General features: G+C 62.1%; 1 protein-coding gene across 1 annotated transcript in view; it reads right to left on the bottom strand.

Moving 5' to 3' along the window:
- The window catches only part of LOC117653614 (somatostatin receptor type 2-like), a 97,174-nt gene extending 84,813 nt beyond the window's left edge, over positions 1–12,361 (bottom strand). The window contains exon 1 of the mRNA XM_034399413.1: positions 12,279–12,361. The gene's annotated coding sequence lies outside the window, so the exon portion shown is untranslated. The remainder of the gene's footprint in view (positions 1–12,278) is intronic.
- Between the last annotated feature and the right edge of the window lie 3,118 nt (positions 12,362–15,479).

Raw genomic sequence — 15,479 nt, 5'->3', positions numbered from 1 at the left:
AAGCAGTGGAATGGCAGCAACGCAGAGCGACGCGGAGGCAGCGCCCCTTTTCGGCATTATGAGATCACCGCGCGGAGAGGAGGGCGCTTGGAGCAGAGCAAGCCCCCGTCGATGCCTCCATCACTGTCACGGGGCGCATCGCCTCCTGCCGCGCACCTGTCGCCCCGGCCGCCTCTGTCGCCTCTGTCGGAGTCGGACTGAAATATGAGGATGAATAAGGGGGACGGCTCTTATTCGCCCTCCGCCGTGTTTACAGTGCGGCGCCGCTGTCTCTCTCGGGCTCGCGCGGCGGCGGCGGTGGGTGCGAGAGAGACAGACAGAGCACGCGGCGCCGCGTCGTTCTGATTCCCGAAAAACGACAAGATTTATTCGCCAGGTGAGGCCGGCGCGCAGACTCGGGGCGCGACCGCGGCCATTCAAGACGAATGCCGAAACGCGACTCTATAAATTCCCCGGTCGCGAGAATGAGACTGCGACCCGCGAGGCGGCGCTAAATCCCTCCCCGGGGCGCGGCGGGGCGCGGCGGGCACACGCCGCGGGGGCACACGCGGCGGCGATGAAAGCGACGGCGACGCCTGCGGCGGATGTCTCGCCTCATACCCCAAGAAAGTTTCCTTGCGCAAGTTGTTGGTTCCTCACTCTAAATGTCTTCAGTACAGTGATATTTGAGCTATATAAACTCGCAGCGAGCACGAAGCGAAATTTATCCAAATTTTGGGGCATCAAAGTCCAACGACAACAAGCAGAAAGAGAGCGTTCCCGAGGCGAGGCAAGAAAGAGTTGGGCCGTATCCTGACGCTGATTACAAATCGGTTGCATTTCAAACGATTCCCTTCGTAGGCTGCGACGTCGCCGTTTCCTTAAAAGCGACGAAGAACGTTGGCATTTATCAGTACAGCGAACAGGTGCAAGGCCTATAGGGGCAACATTCCCTCGTTCCCTGGTCTGGTTCCCGGCCCCGCGGAGTCCGCCTGGCCCGGCCACGTTGCTGCGTGCTGCGCTGCCGCGCGGCTACGCGGCGGCAGACAAAACATGTTTACCGTCTCCATATCTTGGCGGGGCAGGGCACGGCGGCCCGGAACACGGGGCGGGCGACGGGCCCAGTGGGGACGCGCGGAGGCCGCTGGGGACCGCGGCGCGGTGGCGCAAAAGCACCTGCAGCAGAGTCGTTTTCGTCGCTCTGTCGTTCTCACGGGGCGCCGCGTAGGTGCGAGAGAGACAGAAAGTGTCCCTCGGAATCAGCCCGCATGCTTCCGCTCCGCCTCCGTAGCCCTCGCACGCCCACTGTTGGCGACGAGGATGCGCCCCATGCCATCGGAGAGGTCTCGAGTGGAGGAATATTTTCATTTTCCGAGGCAGGTATTGGCAGCGGGACGCGAAGCAGGACGAAGCACGGCCAAGCAGCAGGCGCGACCCGGAACCAGCGGAACCAGGTGGCACTCGGAGGAGAGGGGGACACGTCCACCTCAAAAACGACGTGCCCTGCATACATTCACGTGTTGTGGCGCCGCCGCGCGAGACCAGCCAGTCGAGATCGAATCACGCCTGCGAGAGAGAGAGACAGAGACAGAGAGAGAGAGAGAGAGAGAGAGAGAGAGAGAGAGAGAGAGAGAGAGAGAGAGAGAGAGAGGTATGTGTTAGCGTGGGTGAGTGTAGGAGTGTGTGAGTGAGTTGAGTGAAGGTATTGTGCGGATGAGAGCACGTGTGAATGTTACACGTGTGTGTATGAGTGCGAGAGAGAGAGGGGGGAGGGGGAGAAGGGCGAGGAAACTAAGTTTCATAAATTAGGACCGCGGGGATGAACTCGCTTCGATTCGCCATGTGCGCGCCAGAGTGAATGGGAGATAGATGAGCTGAAAAGAGAACAAAGGCAGAGTGAGAGAGAGAGAGAGAGAGAGAGAGAGAGAGAGAGAGAGAGAGAGAGAGAGAGAGAGAGAAGAGAGAGAGAGAGAGAGAGGATGGGGCGGTCACACGCGGATGGCAGGAGTGAAAGGGGCTTTAGAAAAGGGGGCTGCATGCCAACTGGGAAGCGGCGCTGTTTAGCATTCTGATCGCGGTCAAAGGGGAATGCTTTCAGGGAGGACTGGTACTGCCTACGACTGTATTCTCGCCTAGTAATTATATTTTTATTTTTGTTTAACTCTGAAATATGTTGCCATAAAACTCCGGCGCGCGGACGGCGCGTTGGACGCGCGCAGAGGGGGCTTTGTTTTGATTCGATCTTCTCTCGGTTCGTGCTTCTGCCAGCTTCTGCCGCCTGCCTGCGGGACGAGGCGCAGTCATTATTTTTCTAAGGCGGAGCGGCGGCAGCGGCGCGAGCGGAGCGGCGGAGGCGGCCGTCATGACATAGTTGCATCTGCTTGCTCAGTCAGCGATCGAGACAGCAGTCGAGAGGTCGGCGGCATCAAAACACTGGCCTGGTTGTCGGTCGCCGCGGCGCATGCTCCCGAGGGGGATTCGCTCATAGCTTCATCATCTTCAACCCCGCGACTCGGTGGACTTGGTATTCCCGGCAGCGCTTGGAGGCCCTTGGAGGAACAAGGGCAAAGGTGCGCGACGGTGGGGGCGGCCAGGACGACGATCGCCGAGCCACCCACCTGCACGTCGATGCTAATGACTTCGGAGGGCGCGAGGCGCGCGGCGTGCTGGAGGACGCCGCCACGCCCGCGTGTATTGGCGGCCGCACCTTACAGTGCCCCACGCCGCCCACGGCCCGCATTCGCTCCAAAGGCACTCAGCGAAAGGGAGGCGCACACCCTCAGACCCGAATCGACTATGTTTGTCCATATTTCTAGAGAGAATCGAGAAACGAACACGCTCCGCCTCTCTCGCACCCCTTCGGGACGCCCCGCGAGCGCGAGAGGGACAGAGCGTTCGGAAGCGGCCCACGGGATGAGTTGATCAGCCGAACAAAACGGCGCCATCTGCTTCCTCATCTGCCATTCACTTTGCGTCCGCGTGTCTTTTCTTCGCTCGTCGTTTTCCTGCCCTTTTCGGCGCCCCGGCACGGTTTAGTGATTCCAGGAGTGTCGACGGATAGGGTGGCGCGGTGGCACCGCCGAGGCCGCGGCGTCGCGCGGCGTGGTGCAGCCCTTCCCACGCGATGCCGTTATCAAGCAGCGTCACACCTCCGAGTCTTGATCGGGCTGCCGGGGCAGCGGGGCGCGGGAAGCCGGCTGGGGCTGGCGAGCTGGCGGCCACGAGGGTTGCGTAATGGTAATCGGTTTGATCCAAGCCGCCCACCGCCGTCCGCCCCCTGGCAAAGCGCACCTTGATATCTTCCCCGTTCAGCAGACTTATTCCGGAGAGTCGATTTCGTCGCTCTGTCGCTCTCGCACCTGTGCAGGACACCCCAAGTGAGAGAGAGACAGGGCGAAAAGTTTGAGTGGAAGACCCGGACGGCCGGTACTCAGGCGCAAGTGCGATACATGAAAGCGTCCAGCCCAGGCAAAAAGAAAACCAGAAAAAGGGCCCTCTAACATGTTTTTAAACTAGCAGCTTGAAAAAGAAACATTAGACTCATAAGTGTGTCGTTTTACACCGCAGTGAAATCGAATGCAAAGATTATTAATTTGCGTTTCACACTGCATAAACTGAACATGTACACTCAAAACATGTCTTACGAAGGAAATTGACTATTCCTCTAAACTTTCTTCAGACTTTTGAGCAAACATATAATGGACTCAATTTTTTTATCGGAATATCTTTATCTATACACATCTTGATAATAAAGACCTCAAAAATATTCGTAATTAGATTTAAAAATTTAGTTTGTATAATGTTTGCTATACCCCATCAAAATTTATTTTTGGCCGGAGGAACTTTCAAAACGATTTCCAACAGTGTCGTAGAAACGTATGTGAATGCGTACGTAGTACAGCATATGAATGTGGATGTGAATGTGAGCTCGGACGGCGCGCGGCCCGTCTCAGACTCCACGCATTGCGCGCGCTGTGCGCGTTGCGCGAGACACCCTCGCTCCATGACCGAGGCTTAACCCTCGGCGGGACGTACATAACAGGGTGTGGAGCTGAGCACACACACCATTATGCATGGAGTGTCCACAAAATCTGCATAATTACCTGCGCGCGTGTTTATTGCCGCAGAAGGAATAGGGCGAGCGCGGATCGCGGCGGCTCGGGGCCCGGGGGCGTCTCCGGGGGCGTCTGGGCCCCAGCTGGGCCCGCGGGGACGCCAGGTAAACAAGAAATAGACTCCTCTGGCGGATTGTCTCTGTCGTTGCGCAATGTCTCGGCCCTGAAACCCCCGCGCAAGATTGGCCAGGCCAGGCCGGGCCAGGCCGGGCCAGGCCGGGCCCCACTTAGGGTAAAAATAGGAGAAATAGGCAAGTCGCGATGAATGCGGAAGCTGAGTGAATAGCGACAAAATATGGAACGAGCGCTCCCACCCACCCCCGCGGGCGGCCCGGAGGGGATGGGATATGCATGGTCCAGCCCGGGGCGGGGTGGGGCAGAGCGGGGCGGGCACCCCGCAGGTACGCGTGCACACTCGCCCCACCCCACCGCGTTCAGACTGGGCTCCGCTCTGGAACGTCAAGTCAAACAGGACGGGTAAAAACGTGCGCGACGAAAGAGAGCGAACTGGCACAGCGCTCCCTCTGTAACGGCGCAAAACACGCCCCGGGCGGCGTCGAGAGCCTCGCGAGCTTCGCGCGCCGCGTGGCGTGATTTCTATGAAAACGGCGGGGCAGCCGGCCCGCTAAATTTGTCAGGCAGTCACGACTGGAGGGAATTCGCGCGGCGGCGGCAGTAGAGTAAGAGGCATTTTGGTCGCTCTGTCCTTCTCGCACTGGCGGGTGCCCTGTGTGGGTGCGAGAGGGACAGCGCACGGCGGAACGCGGCGGGTCGCGGGGAAACGAAGAGAAGAGCGAGGGTGGCTTTCCGTCGAAAAACAATATTTGGCCAGCCCGGCTCGGCCCGGCCGCCCTGGTGCGGCAACATAGCGTTGCTGCGTTGCTGCGTTGCGCTGCCCGCCTTGCTGGAACGAAATTAACGCGCCGACTGCCGACCTCGCCGGCCGATTGTTCTCCAGCGTATTGCCGCTGGAGCGGCCGGAAGCGGCAGCGGCCCGGAAGCGCCGTGCAACCCAGCCGCCACGGAGGCGGCCGCGCTCAAAGTGGCCGACTTGGCCGCCGCGAGGCTCGGCGAGGCCTCGGCTTGGGGTTAGACCTCGTTTTCCCATTCCCTGTGTGAACTCAGACACGGCCGGTGGTGCGGACTTGGAAGGCGCACGGCCTACACGCAGCACACCTCGTCGCGGGTTAATAATTGAGCGGGTTTAAAGCGAAAGCAAAAGCCAAAGCCCGCTGTGAAGGTGCAGGCCTCGGGACCGCCGTTGCCGCCGCCACCGGAGACGGGCTCCGGGGACTCCGGGCGGGCGGCGGTCACGTTGTCGACACAAAACCAAGCCCCAGCGAGATACTGTGTATAAGCTCGAACCGCTTTACCTCCCGACCCGGAGCCCCCGGACCCCGCGCCGCCCCGCACGATACGCCCCTTCCGTGTTTCCGGCAAAGACCGGCCGAGAAAGAAGCAACTCGTTTTCTGGTTTGAAAACAGAGGGAAGCGCGCGCGGAAAATCAGAGAGGGTGGAAGGCAACGGAGGACCTTGCTTGACCTGAGGCAGATGAAGTTAAAAACTTGAGGCCAAACCAGAAATGGGTGGCGACCGCGCACTTCGCAGTCATCCACACAAAGAGGGGCTAAGTGTGGCTGATAAAGGCGGGGCTCCCAGGTCAGCCCTGCCAGGGGTAGCCCGGGGGCGGCCGGGGGCGGCCGAGGGCCCCACGGGGTGCGGGGGCGGCAGAGCGGAGGCCCGGGATAGGTTTTCGATACGGGCCAGCGCTGTTCCCCGATACAACATGCTCGTCCTCGGCGACTTGACGCCCCCACGGATTATGGAATGATGAAAAAGCACGTGGCGGGGGCGACAGCAATCGCCACAACAATACACCTTGTTAGCCTGGACATCCCTCCCTCCCCCCCCCCCCCCTTTCCTCCCTCCCTCCCTCCTCTCTCCCCTCTCTCTCTCTCTCTCTCTCTCTCTCTCTCTCTCTCTCCTCTCTCTCTCTCTCTCTCTCTCCAGCCTCTGCCCACGCAGCCACGGTATTGCAGAGTCTCCTCTTCTCTTGCCGTTCCCCATCGTAAAAGGGCCCCGTCCGCTCAATGTGCACTATTCTGTCCAGGAGGCTCGTAAACTCCGTGCATCCTCCTCGCTCTCCCCGGACCGCTCCCTGGACCCCTCTCTTTCTCTCTCTCCCTCCCTCTCTTTCACCATCGAAAATAATCTCGAACGGCAGTGGACGAACACCGCGCCCCGTTAAGCCGGAACAACGCGGCGCTCCTTCCCTTTCCTTGATTTGTTATTATTGTTGTTGTTATTGTTATCATTGATCCGCTTTGGGCCCGTTGGAGCCTCGGTCCGGGCCTCCGCCGTGGCTCGGCCCGCGGTATGCTAAACAGCCGTGTCAGGTAGGCCGGCGGGGCCACGGCGAGGCAGTGCTTGGAGGCGTGCGGCACACACGCACAGGGCGCGCGAGGCGGCCGCCACAGCTCGGCCTTGTCTTACGAGTCACAAAGGCGGAGGCGCAGGGCGGCGCAGGGCGGCGCACGGCGGCGCAAGGCGGGCTGGAGGTATTCTTAGCCGCGCCGAAGGCGTCTCCACGCGTCTCCACGGCGAGGTTGCCGACGTGGCCGACGCCCGCCCCGCGCCTTCCCGTTGTCGAGCCGATATATATTTTCGCCCTGTTTCGGTCTCGGCCTCGCGCGCGATCGGCGCCGAGATGAGGGATTCCGCCTGCTCATCACGCTTGACTTGGCGGGGTGGGGCGGGGCGGGGCGGAGCAGGGCGGGGCGTGGTGGGGCGGGGCTTCACGCGATCGGGGTGACACGGCAGCTGCTTTATTTGGCCGTGATTGGCAGTGCTCCCACGCGGTCTCCCGGCAGGCAGATTCTGGGCCGGAGGTCTGTGTCGCACCACTGCGGGACGCCCCGTGTGTGCGAGAGAGAGAGAGCGAGAGAGACTCTTGGAATCAGCCTGGAGCAGGCTCGGTGCGGCCTGCCCCTCCCCCAACCCTCCCTGTCGGGGTGCGGCCTGATAACAACGGGTGGCCGCCTTGGCCCCGGCCGCCCCGGCCAGCCCCTGCGCAGCCGTTCCAGGTGCACTGGTGCTGCACTGCTGGTGCACTGGTGCCGCTGATAAGAACGGCGTAGGGGAGGTACCCGTCGCCGCAGCCGTGCAGCCGGCCCCCGAGCAGCATTGCTCCCTGCGGCTGGAGTCTGCTGCACCCGCGGGGACCATCGGCAACGCAAGTCCACAACAACGAGGCCACCAACTTGGAGCCAACTGCAGTTGTAGCGCCACGGCGTGCGCGCCCTCCGTCTTCGGCGAGGCGGTGGCGCGGCGCGGGGCGCGGGCCGGGGGAGCAGCGTGGAATTGAAAAGACAGGTCAGTTCTTTTTGTGCGAGTTTCGTTGAAGCAGCCCTTTTATTTTGGGCGGGCATGTTAATGTGTGTTAGCATGACGGCCGGAGGGCCGGAGGGCCGGAGGGGAGCAAAGGGACTGCAAGGGAGCCGGGCCAGTCCGCTGTGCGCCGCTGCGCCGCCGTCACCCAGCAAACAAAGGCAAAGGTGATAATAAAGATAACAACACTCGAGCTTAATTTAATTCCGGCGTATACAGTATTTCGCATGGCCGCGCTGCACGCCAGGCTGGCTTGCCCGCCCGGCCTGCCCGCCCGGCCTCCAGGGGCGGGTCCGGCAGCCCCGCAGCCCCGGCCGGCCGCTGAAACAACTCGCCACGGTCAGAATGAAGCCGGCAACTCGCGACGCACGGCCGGCAGGTACGGCTGCAGGCTTATTCCGAGCGAGAGAAAGAGAAGTCCCGTCGGTACGTCTTTCTCTCTCGCACCCAAGCCCGGCACCAACGAGTGCGAGAGAGAGAGAGAACCCCCGCTAGGAATCAGCCTGCCGGCGGACTCGGCTAATTCGCCAGCCAGTGGCAATTTGCATTAGGGAGGTAAAAAAAAATTAAAAAAAGGTGTTCATTTTTGCGGGGCGGCGGAAAGAAAAAATGAGACCGGGGCGTCGAAGTGCGCGGGATAGGAAATGGAGCGGTGGGCCATTCGAGTGCAGAAGGCAGAAAACTCTTGGACTGTTTTTTTTCTTCTTCGTCCTATATCCTCTTTTTTCCCTTTTCGGGGCTGACGTTCACGTTCACGCCGCCGTATGCGCCCCCACGGCCACGGCCCCGCCGCCTTACGGCCTCGGAGGCCTCGGAGGCCTCGGAGACAAAGGGCCCGTCCAGGGAGTCCAGGGGGCGCAAGTAAAAGGCAGGCTGGCTGCCGCTGCCGCGGTGTGTGGTGCCGTGCCGTGTGATCGTACGCCTGCCATTGGTTTGCCGTTTCAATAATTTATCTGTCCCGAGACGGCGCGGCGGGGGCGGCGGGGGGCGGATGTGGGGCCGAGGCCGGGGGCGGGGGCGGCACCGCGTGGCGGCAGCTGTAAAGAGCGTACGGTGCAATGCACTGGCAAACCCAAAACGCCAAGCCGAGATTTTTCTTTCTTTCTTTATTTTTTTAAATTGATTTGTATTGTTTTTTTGTGTGTGTTTTTGTTATTGTGATGTGTGTAACTTTATTTTTGCTGTTCGCCAGCGAGAATCGCTCCACGGGAATCTGCGTGTCTAAATTAGCAATCAAGCGGGGCACCGCGGCGAGGCACGGCGCCCAAAATGTGAGGCGGCAGGGCAGGCAGGGCCGTCACGCGCTGGAGCGAAACAAGAGGAGGTCGAGGTCCACGCCAAGGACAATGATGAATCGCCATTTCTCTCGGCATTTCCATTTTTTTAAATTTTTTTTTTTTCCGTCCGCGCGTCGGAAAGCGCGAGGCGCCTCCTCCTCGCCATTTTTTTTTTTTTCAATTTAAACTGGGCGTTCGAAACCGGCAAGATCCCCTCATTATTTCTCGGTTTGAGGGAAGGGTGGGCTGGCGAGGCGTGGGCGGCCGAAGGCCGACGACTCGAGTCGTGTAAATAGACCGCTTGTGCCTCTTGACGGTTTTTGCCCAGTTTTTTCGCTCCGCCCTAGGCTGGCTAACAAAGGGGGGTGGCTCTGCGAAGCCCGCGGCCCGGCCGGGGGGCTGCGTGTTACACGGCGCGTTTTGCAGGTAGGGCCTCTGCATTAATTCCAGTGGGGGCCAATCAGATGCGAGGGATTAATGCGTGGATTAATTGGCCCTCGGACACGGCGGGGCGATCCGCCCTGTTGTGTACCGGCCTTCCTGCAGACTGATTCCGAGAGTCGTTTTCGTCGCTCCGTCTCTGTCGCACCTCTACAGCGCGCCTCGAGAGAGACGAGTCCCGGAATCAGTCTACGGCTGCCTCCCCAACATGGCCATCGACAGCCTGGCAGCGGTCCACCTGGAGTGAGGCTGCGAGGGACTCCCGGAAAGGGGGTTATTGGGGAAAGGATGAAGCAGGGCAGATTGTGGGCCTCAAGCCCGTGCCGGGCCTCGAAAAAAAAATAGAAAAAACTTTGTTGTGGTATAATCAACTCAGTTCGATAGGCTTTGGGTAGTAGGTATCACATTGCGGCTACAGAGTCGATCGCCACGGCTACGTGTCTTGCTCCGTACGTAATGGGGAAGGCTGGCGGGAGTCTCGGGGCGCCCTGCAACCTAACCCTCTCCAGGAGACGGGGCCCGGCTCGGCAGTCCTTGGCGCGCACCGGCTTCGCCCCGCACCTCCACTGGGAGAGCACACTTAGCTCACCGTCAACCCCAGGGCTCTCCCCCGCCCCTCCTCCACCGCGGCACTCAAACACTCCAACTTCCCACGATGATCCGGGGTATAATTGCAGCGCAGAACTGCAGTAGGCGGATGCCCCGCTTTCTGTCTCTCTCGCACACCAACAGTGGGCGAGCGCGAGAGAAAGCACGGTGGGACGTGGCTCGTCCCGCAGTACGGTCCGTTCGAAACAATCCGGGCAGCGTCCCTGCGCGTGCGGCGGCGTGCGGCCTAGCCGAGGGCCTGGCCGTGCGGGGACGTGGTCTGCCCGCCGTGCGCGATTTGGGTCGAGAACCACTCCCCTGCCAAGCACGGCCAAGCAGCGCAGCCGACTTTCGGGAAGCGCTGCCGGCATTTTCAAGGGCCCCTCGAACTCCGAGCCGCGCCGCCCGTCTGGTCACTCCACCCTCATCGGTAATCCGCACACACACTCCACTTTCCTCGATCACTTTTGCCGCGGCCCTGTTTTGAATAAAGTTTGCAAACCTGCGCGGATAGCGATTTCGTGGTCCGGAGCGCGCCTCTATTCTCCTCTCTTCCTCTCTTTCTCCGACGAAGGACCGGGAGTGGTTTTTCTAGGCGAGTGAACTGTTTGCCGATCGCTCCAACATTGCATTCCGAGCGATCCAACTGCTGCAGACTTCCCTCCGTCAATCCATCGGCAGTGTCATATTGGCAATCATTTGTGATTGTACACTGTCATGGTAACGCAGTCCACAGCGTCACGGTCACACTGTCACGCGCTCCGCCGTGCCTGGGGATCAGCCGTCTAGCCTCGCCCCAGGCGGCGCGCCCCCTGAGTCCCAACCCTAGGCAGCCCCAGGCCGGGCTTGAGGCTTGAGGTGTGCATAACCAAGCCATTACGGGACGCGGGCTTCTCGGACCTCCCCGCCTCCAAGGAGAAAGGTGCGAGGGAAGAGGAAAGGATTGCCGTCCTGGGTGCGGGGCGGCCGGGGGCGGAGACCGAGCAAGTCAGTGGTGTTTGCAAACGCAAAGCCGGAAAAGGGAGCGGGCGGCGTAAAATGTGCCAGTCGAGTCGGGACACACGTACTGTGTGAGTGTGTGTGTGTGTGGGAGAGAGAGCGTGGGTTTGTGGGTCCAGCAGAGGCGAGGCACGCAACCCACTACCCCCGATCTGCCATGCGCCTGCCCTGGCCTGCCTGGCCCGCCGTGCCGTGCCGCGCTCTCTCTCCCCCGACTGACAGGAGTTGGCGGTTGGACCAAAAGGGCGGTGGTGTGTGCGGTGTCACTGGGGTGCTTCGGGGCGTGGCGCGGCGTGGCGCGGCGTGGCGCGGCGTGGCGCGGCGCGCGGGGCGTCGCCTTGTTCTTCGGCCACGTGCTGGGCCCCGCCAGGCTCCACCAGGCTCCGCCAGGCCCCGCCAGGCCCCGCCATGGCCGTAGGCTGTCCGTCCCCGACAGACGCTGCTTCGCCGCTTCCGGCTATCGGCCGCGCCCATCGCCACTCCTCGCCTCCTTTCCGCGACCGTCTTATCCCGATTTGTGTTTTGTTTCTTTGTTTCTTTTCCCGTCGCGGAGTTCATTTTTTTTAGCGCGCCGCGGGCAACTCACTCGCATGAGAGGTCGCCGTTTGTCGCGTGCAGCGTGGACTGCGTGCCCTCGGGGCTGCAACGCACCGCACGGTCACCGCACCGACGACGCAGCGCACGTGTGCGCCGACTACGCCGACTGCACCGACAGCAGCGACTAAGTACGACGACCACACCGACTGCACACCCACCTGCTGGGTCCCAAACTGCCTCGGGCCCGGTCTGTCTTCGGCGCTGCGCTAAGGCGCGGCACGGCGCGGCACGGCGCGGCACGGCGCGGCACGGCGCGGTTACGTCGCCTCCAAAACAGCGGCCCGTCCGGTGCCCCACACGCCCCGCCCCGCCCCGCCGGCCCGGTGTGCCGCCCGCATGCATCATGAATCGCGGCGCCGTCGACCTCACGGCGGCGAGTCGTTTTCGTCTGTCTGTCTCTCTCGCACCTACAAGGGGCGCGCAAGAGTGCGAGAGAGACAGCGACGTGACTATACTCGGAACGAGTCTACAGGTTAGGCCGTTCGCGCTTCGCGCCAGGCGCGCAGTTTTAGCGCTGTCGCCACCAAGCCGACGGCGGCCATGGCGTGCAGAGGCGCGGCCACGACCAAAGCCGAAAATAATGAATCCGACTCGGCTCGTCCGAAGGCAGGCCGCAGGGTAGGGGACTTCCCTGCCGACCTGCCCCAACCGGGCCGGGTGGCGCGGCGCGGGCAGGGCCGGCAGAGGCGGCGGCAGAGCCACGGCACCAAGGCGGAGGGCGGAGCGGCACATAAAACTTGCTCTTCCTCACTCGCTTCCCTTCCGTCGCCGCGTCCCGCCGCCACGCCGGCAGTGGCGGCATTCCGCACCAGGGACAGACTGGGTCGCCCGAAAAATAAAACTCGGGCCGGGACCGGGAGTCGAACCCGGGGCACTCTACGCGATCAAACTCACCTGTGTGCTCAGGGTCGAGGGACCTCTCCGCCGGAGGTGCGGGCCGGGACCGGTGGCGGCGGCGAGCCGAGCGCGGCGCCGAAACCAAGCCGGGGCGACTGGGAGCCGAGCCGAGCCGTGAGCGCTTCCGTGACAGGCAGAGCAGCGCGTTGGCGAGGCGTCGGGGAGCGGGGCGTGGTGGCGCGCTGGGGACGGCGTCGGCGTCGCGGTCGGAGCGAGACTGAGCCGAGCGCCGGCCGAGCCAAGCCAACCAGCGCTGCCTGCCTGCCTGCCCCTGCCTGCCAGGCCCGGGGTCCGCCTTGCCAACCCGGCCGGCGCCCGGCGTCGCGTCGGCAGGGAGGGGGGAGGGGAGGGGAAGGGGAGGCATCTCTCTCGTTTGCTGCTGTGCCTGCCTGTGTGTCGTGTTGCGCTTTACGGTGTCGGTGCTCCAGGGCCCCGAAAGGAAGGGGTGGGGCGTAACCGGTGGTGTGTGTACGTGTGTGTGTGTGTGTGTGTGTGTGTGTGTGTGTGTGTGTGTGAGCGAGACCGCCGTGCTGTGCATGCATCAATTTGGTCGTGATGATAGACTGGCCGCTGGGAACCTGATTTAAAACCTGATTCGGTATCCGCCGCGCGGTGCACCGGGCGGGCCAGGTCGCACTCAACGCTCCGCCCACTTCCCTACACACGGCCACACGGCCAGTATATTTACTGGTGTCTGTGTCCCGGCCAAAACGTTATGGAAACTTGGTTGGCTAACCTGTGGCCGGCGGTCGGCCCTCGACGCGCGTAGGGTTGCCTACGGCCAGGCGCTCGCTGCGCACACGTGAGGTCGCGTACGTGGGATCCAATCACGGCCTTCGCGCTTGTTTTCGTTTTCCGTGCCGTTTTTTGTTTGCTCTCTGTGAGTTCGTTATTCCGCGCGACCCGCGTGCCCCGCCAGTGCCCTGCCAGTGATGATTGTCAGCGTGGCGGTGACGCCGCATTGTATGTGCCGCCGCACCGCCGCGGACAACTTTCTTCCCGCTCATTTAATTTCCTCCATCCATCCATCTCGGCGTCCTGGAGGCCTGAGCGGCCTGGGGGGCCTGGGAAGCCTGGAAGGCGGTCGTATTCCTTATCTTATTACCGCCATTCAACTCGCCGAGTCTCCCTGTTTTCCTTTCCCCCTTCCCGGACGCCGCCGCTCCACCGCAAGGCGCCGCACGGCGCGCGTGCGCACTTTTGACGCGCGTAACGGTGTAACGTGCGGAGTAACACAAGCCGCGACACCTGACACAATTAACGTCACCGAGGCGAGCGCGGGCGAGCGGCGGCAGGCGCGGCGGCTAGGCTGTTGTTGCTGCGGCCATATTGCCGCGCCTCCACGCGCCCGGCAAGGTGCGACGTGGCCGCCATCAAAAAGAAAAAGAGGAAAAAGGGAGGAATTAAATTGGAAGCCGTAGTAGCGTGACTGGAAAGCAAAGCCTTTCTGCCGCGGCGTGTTGACGCGGCCCGGCCGAACGGTAAACGGCTGCGCCATCTCGCGCGCCGCCCTTCCCTCTCTTTTTTTTTGCGAAATTAGGTGTTTGGTCGAGGTGTTGCGAGGCTGGTCAGGTCCTGGGCCCGCCTGGCGCCTAGCGTCGTCAATAGAGGTGCTGCTGGAACGTGTCAACGCTGTCGCACATGGGGCCGACTGGGGCGCTTTCCTAGCCCAGCACAGCAGGGAAATCCCGAACAGTTTTTTTCACCGCTCTGTGGCTGTAGAACCAGCCTGAGGCCTGAGCCGGCCTGAGGGATGGAAGCACCAGGGCTCATTTATGTTCTGAAAATATCTTGATCTAAACTGCACGCGGACTCCGACGCATTCTGCATTGACAGCGAGGGCGAGCGTGTAAGCGACCTTCTAGGGAAGGGATATCCTAGCCAGCGCACCACGCGGCCTCGTCAAGTTTGTTTTTCGCGCGGGAAAGACGGACTGCCTAACGTGAATCACCTCCGTGTGTACGCCGCACGCCCGGCCGCGTGGTTTTGCACGCCGCCCGCCCCTCTCTCACCCTTCGCCCGCCCGCCCCCCGCCCGCCCCCCGCCCGCCCAGACCAATCAAACTCGCGGAGCGATTCCTGTTTTTCGTGCGGCCTGCAAACACGGCCCGGCGGAATATTTGTGCGGAGTCCCGACCGAGGCCGTCGCCGCCCGCCATGCACACGCACAACATTATCAATTGATAGCGAAGGGATGTAATTCCGACTCCCCCTCCTCTTTTTTCGGCGCTTGCCAAGAAAAGTGCCGCTGTCTGGAATCGATTCCCGTCCCTCTGTGAGACGCTAGTTATGGCGAAGCGACGCCAGACGTCTGCAAGTGAGAAGTGGCTCGCAGCTTTGGCGGGGCGGGGCGGGGTGGGGCGGGCAGACACCCATTGGCCACCCTGCGGACTACCATCATACCACTGCCAGAGGCAGCGTGAGGCTTGCATCTAAATTCTGTCACGTCGTCTCCCCCCATCCCCACCGCAGCCCGGGCCCTTCCTGAGGCGTCCTCCAAAAGGGCCACGGCCTTCCCTTCCTTCACACGCACACGCGCCCGCACACACACACACACACACACACACAAGCGCGCGCGCACGCAAACAAACACACACATGCTGACTCGCACGCACACGTACGCGTCCAGGTGTTCCAGAGCATGCCGCGGCACGTCGAGGCCCCGCGCGGCGATGTGCTGGTTTGTGTCACGTCGTCACGTCGTGACGTGGGTGTGACGCTTGTGTGACGCGGTGCCCCTATCCAGTTTGATCCACTTTGCGGCGCGCTGATCAGTGGCGCTGCTGCCAACCCCTGTGTGTGTGTACACTGCACACCCGGCCGAAAAGCCACGCCGTGTTTCCGAGTAGCCAGAACAACCACGGCGCGGATCGGAACCGCGCTGCCGACCAAACGGAAAGTGAGCCGTGCAAGCAGAGCTACGCAGAGCAGTCGGAACAGCAACAGCCCAGCACAGAGAGCACAGCCAGACCGCACGGCTGGCCACGCACGCCAAGCCACGCACTGTCAGAGACTGATTCAGACCGTCCGGCCTGACAAACGGGCGGCGGAGGGCTGACCGCCGTGCCGAGCCGAGTCCTGCCATGTCTGCCAACCTGACATGTGGGTAGCCAGCCTGCAGGGCTGCCATCAAGGCTGCCATCACGCAGCGCCACGGAGGAGGAAATAACTGATGAGACCCTGTCCAGGGAAGCTTTAA

The sequence above is a fragment of the Thrips palmi genome, unplaced genomic scaffold (genome assembly GCF_012932325.1).
Source record: "Thrips palmi isolate BJ-2018 unplaced genomic scaffold, TpBJ-2018v1 HiC_scaffold_10, whole genome shotgun sequence".
Lineage (NCBI taxonomy): Eukaryota > Metazoa > Arthropoda > Insecta > Thysanoptera > Thripidae > Thrips > Thrips palmi.
The sequence above is the reverse complement of the archived record's forward strand: the minus strand, read 5'-3'. Positions and strand labels throughout refer to the sequence as shown.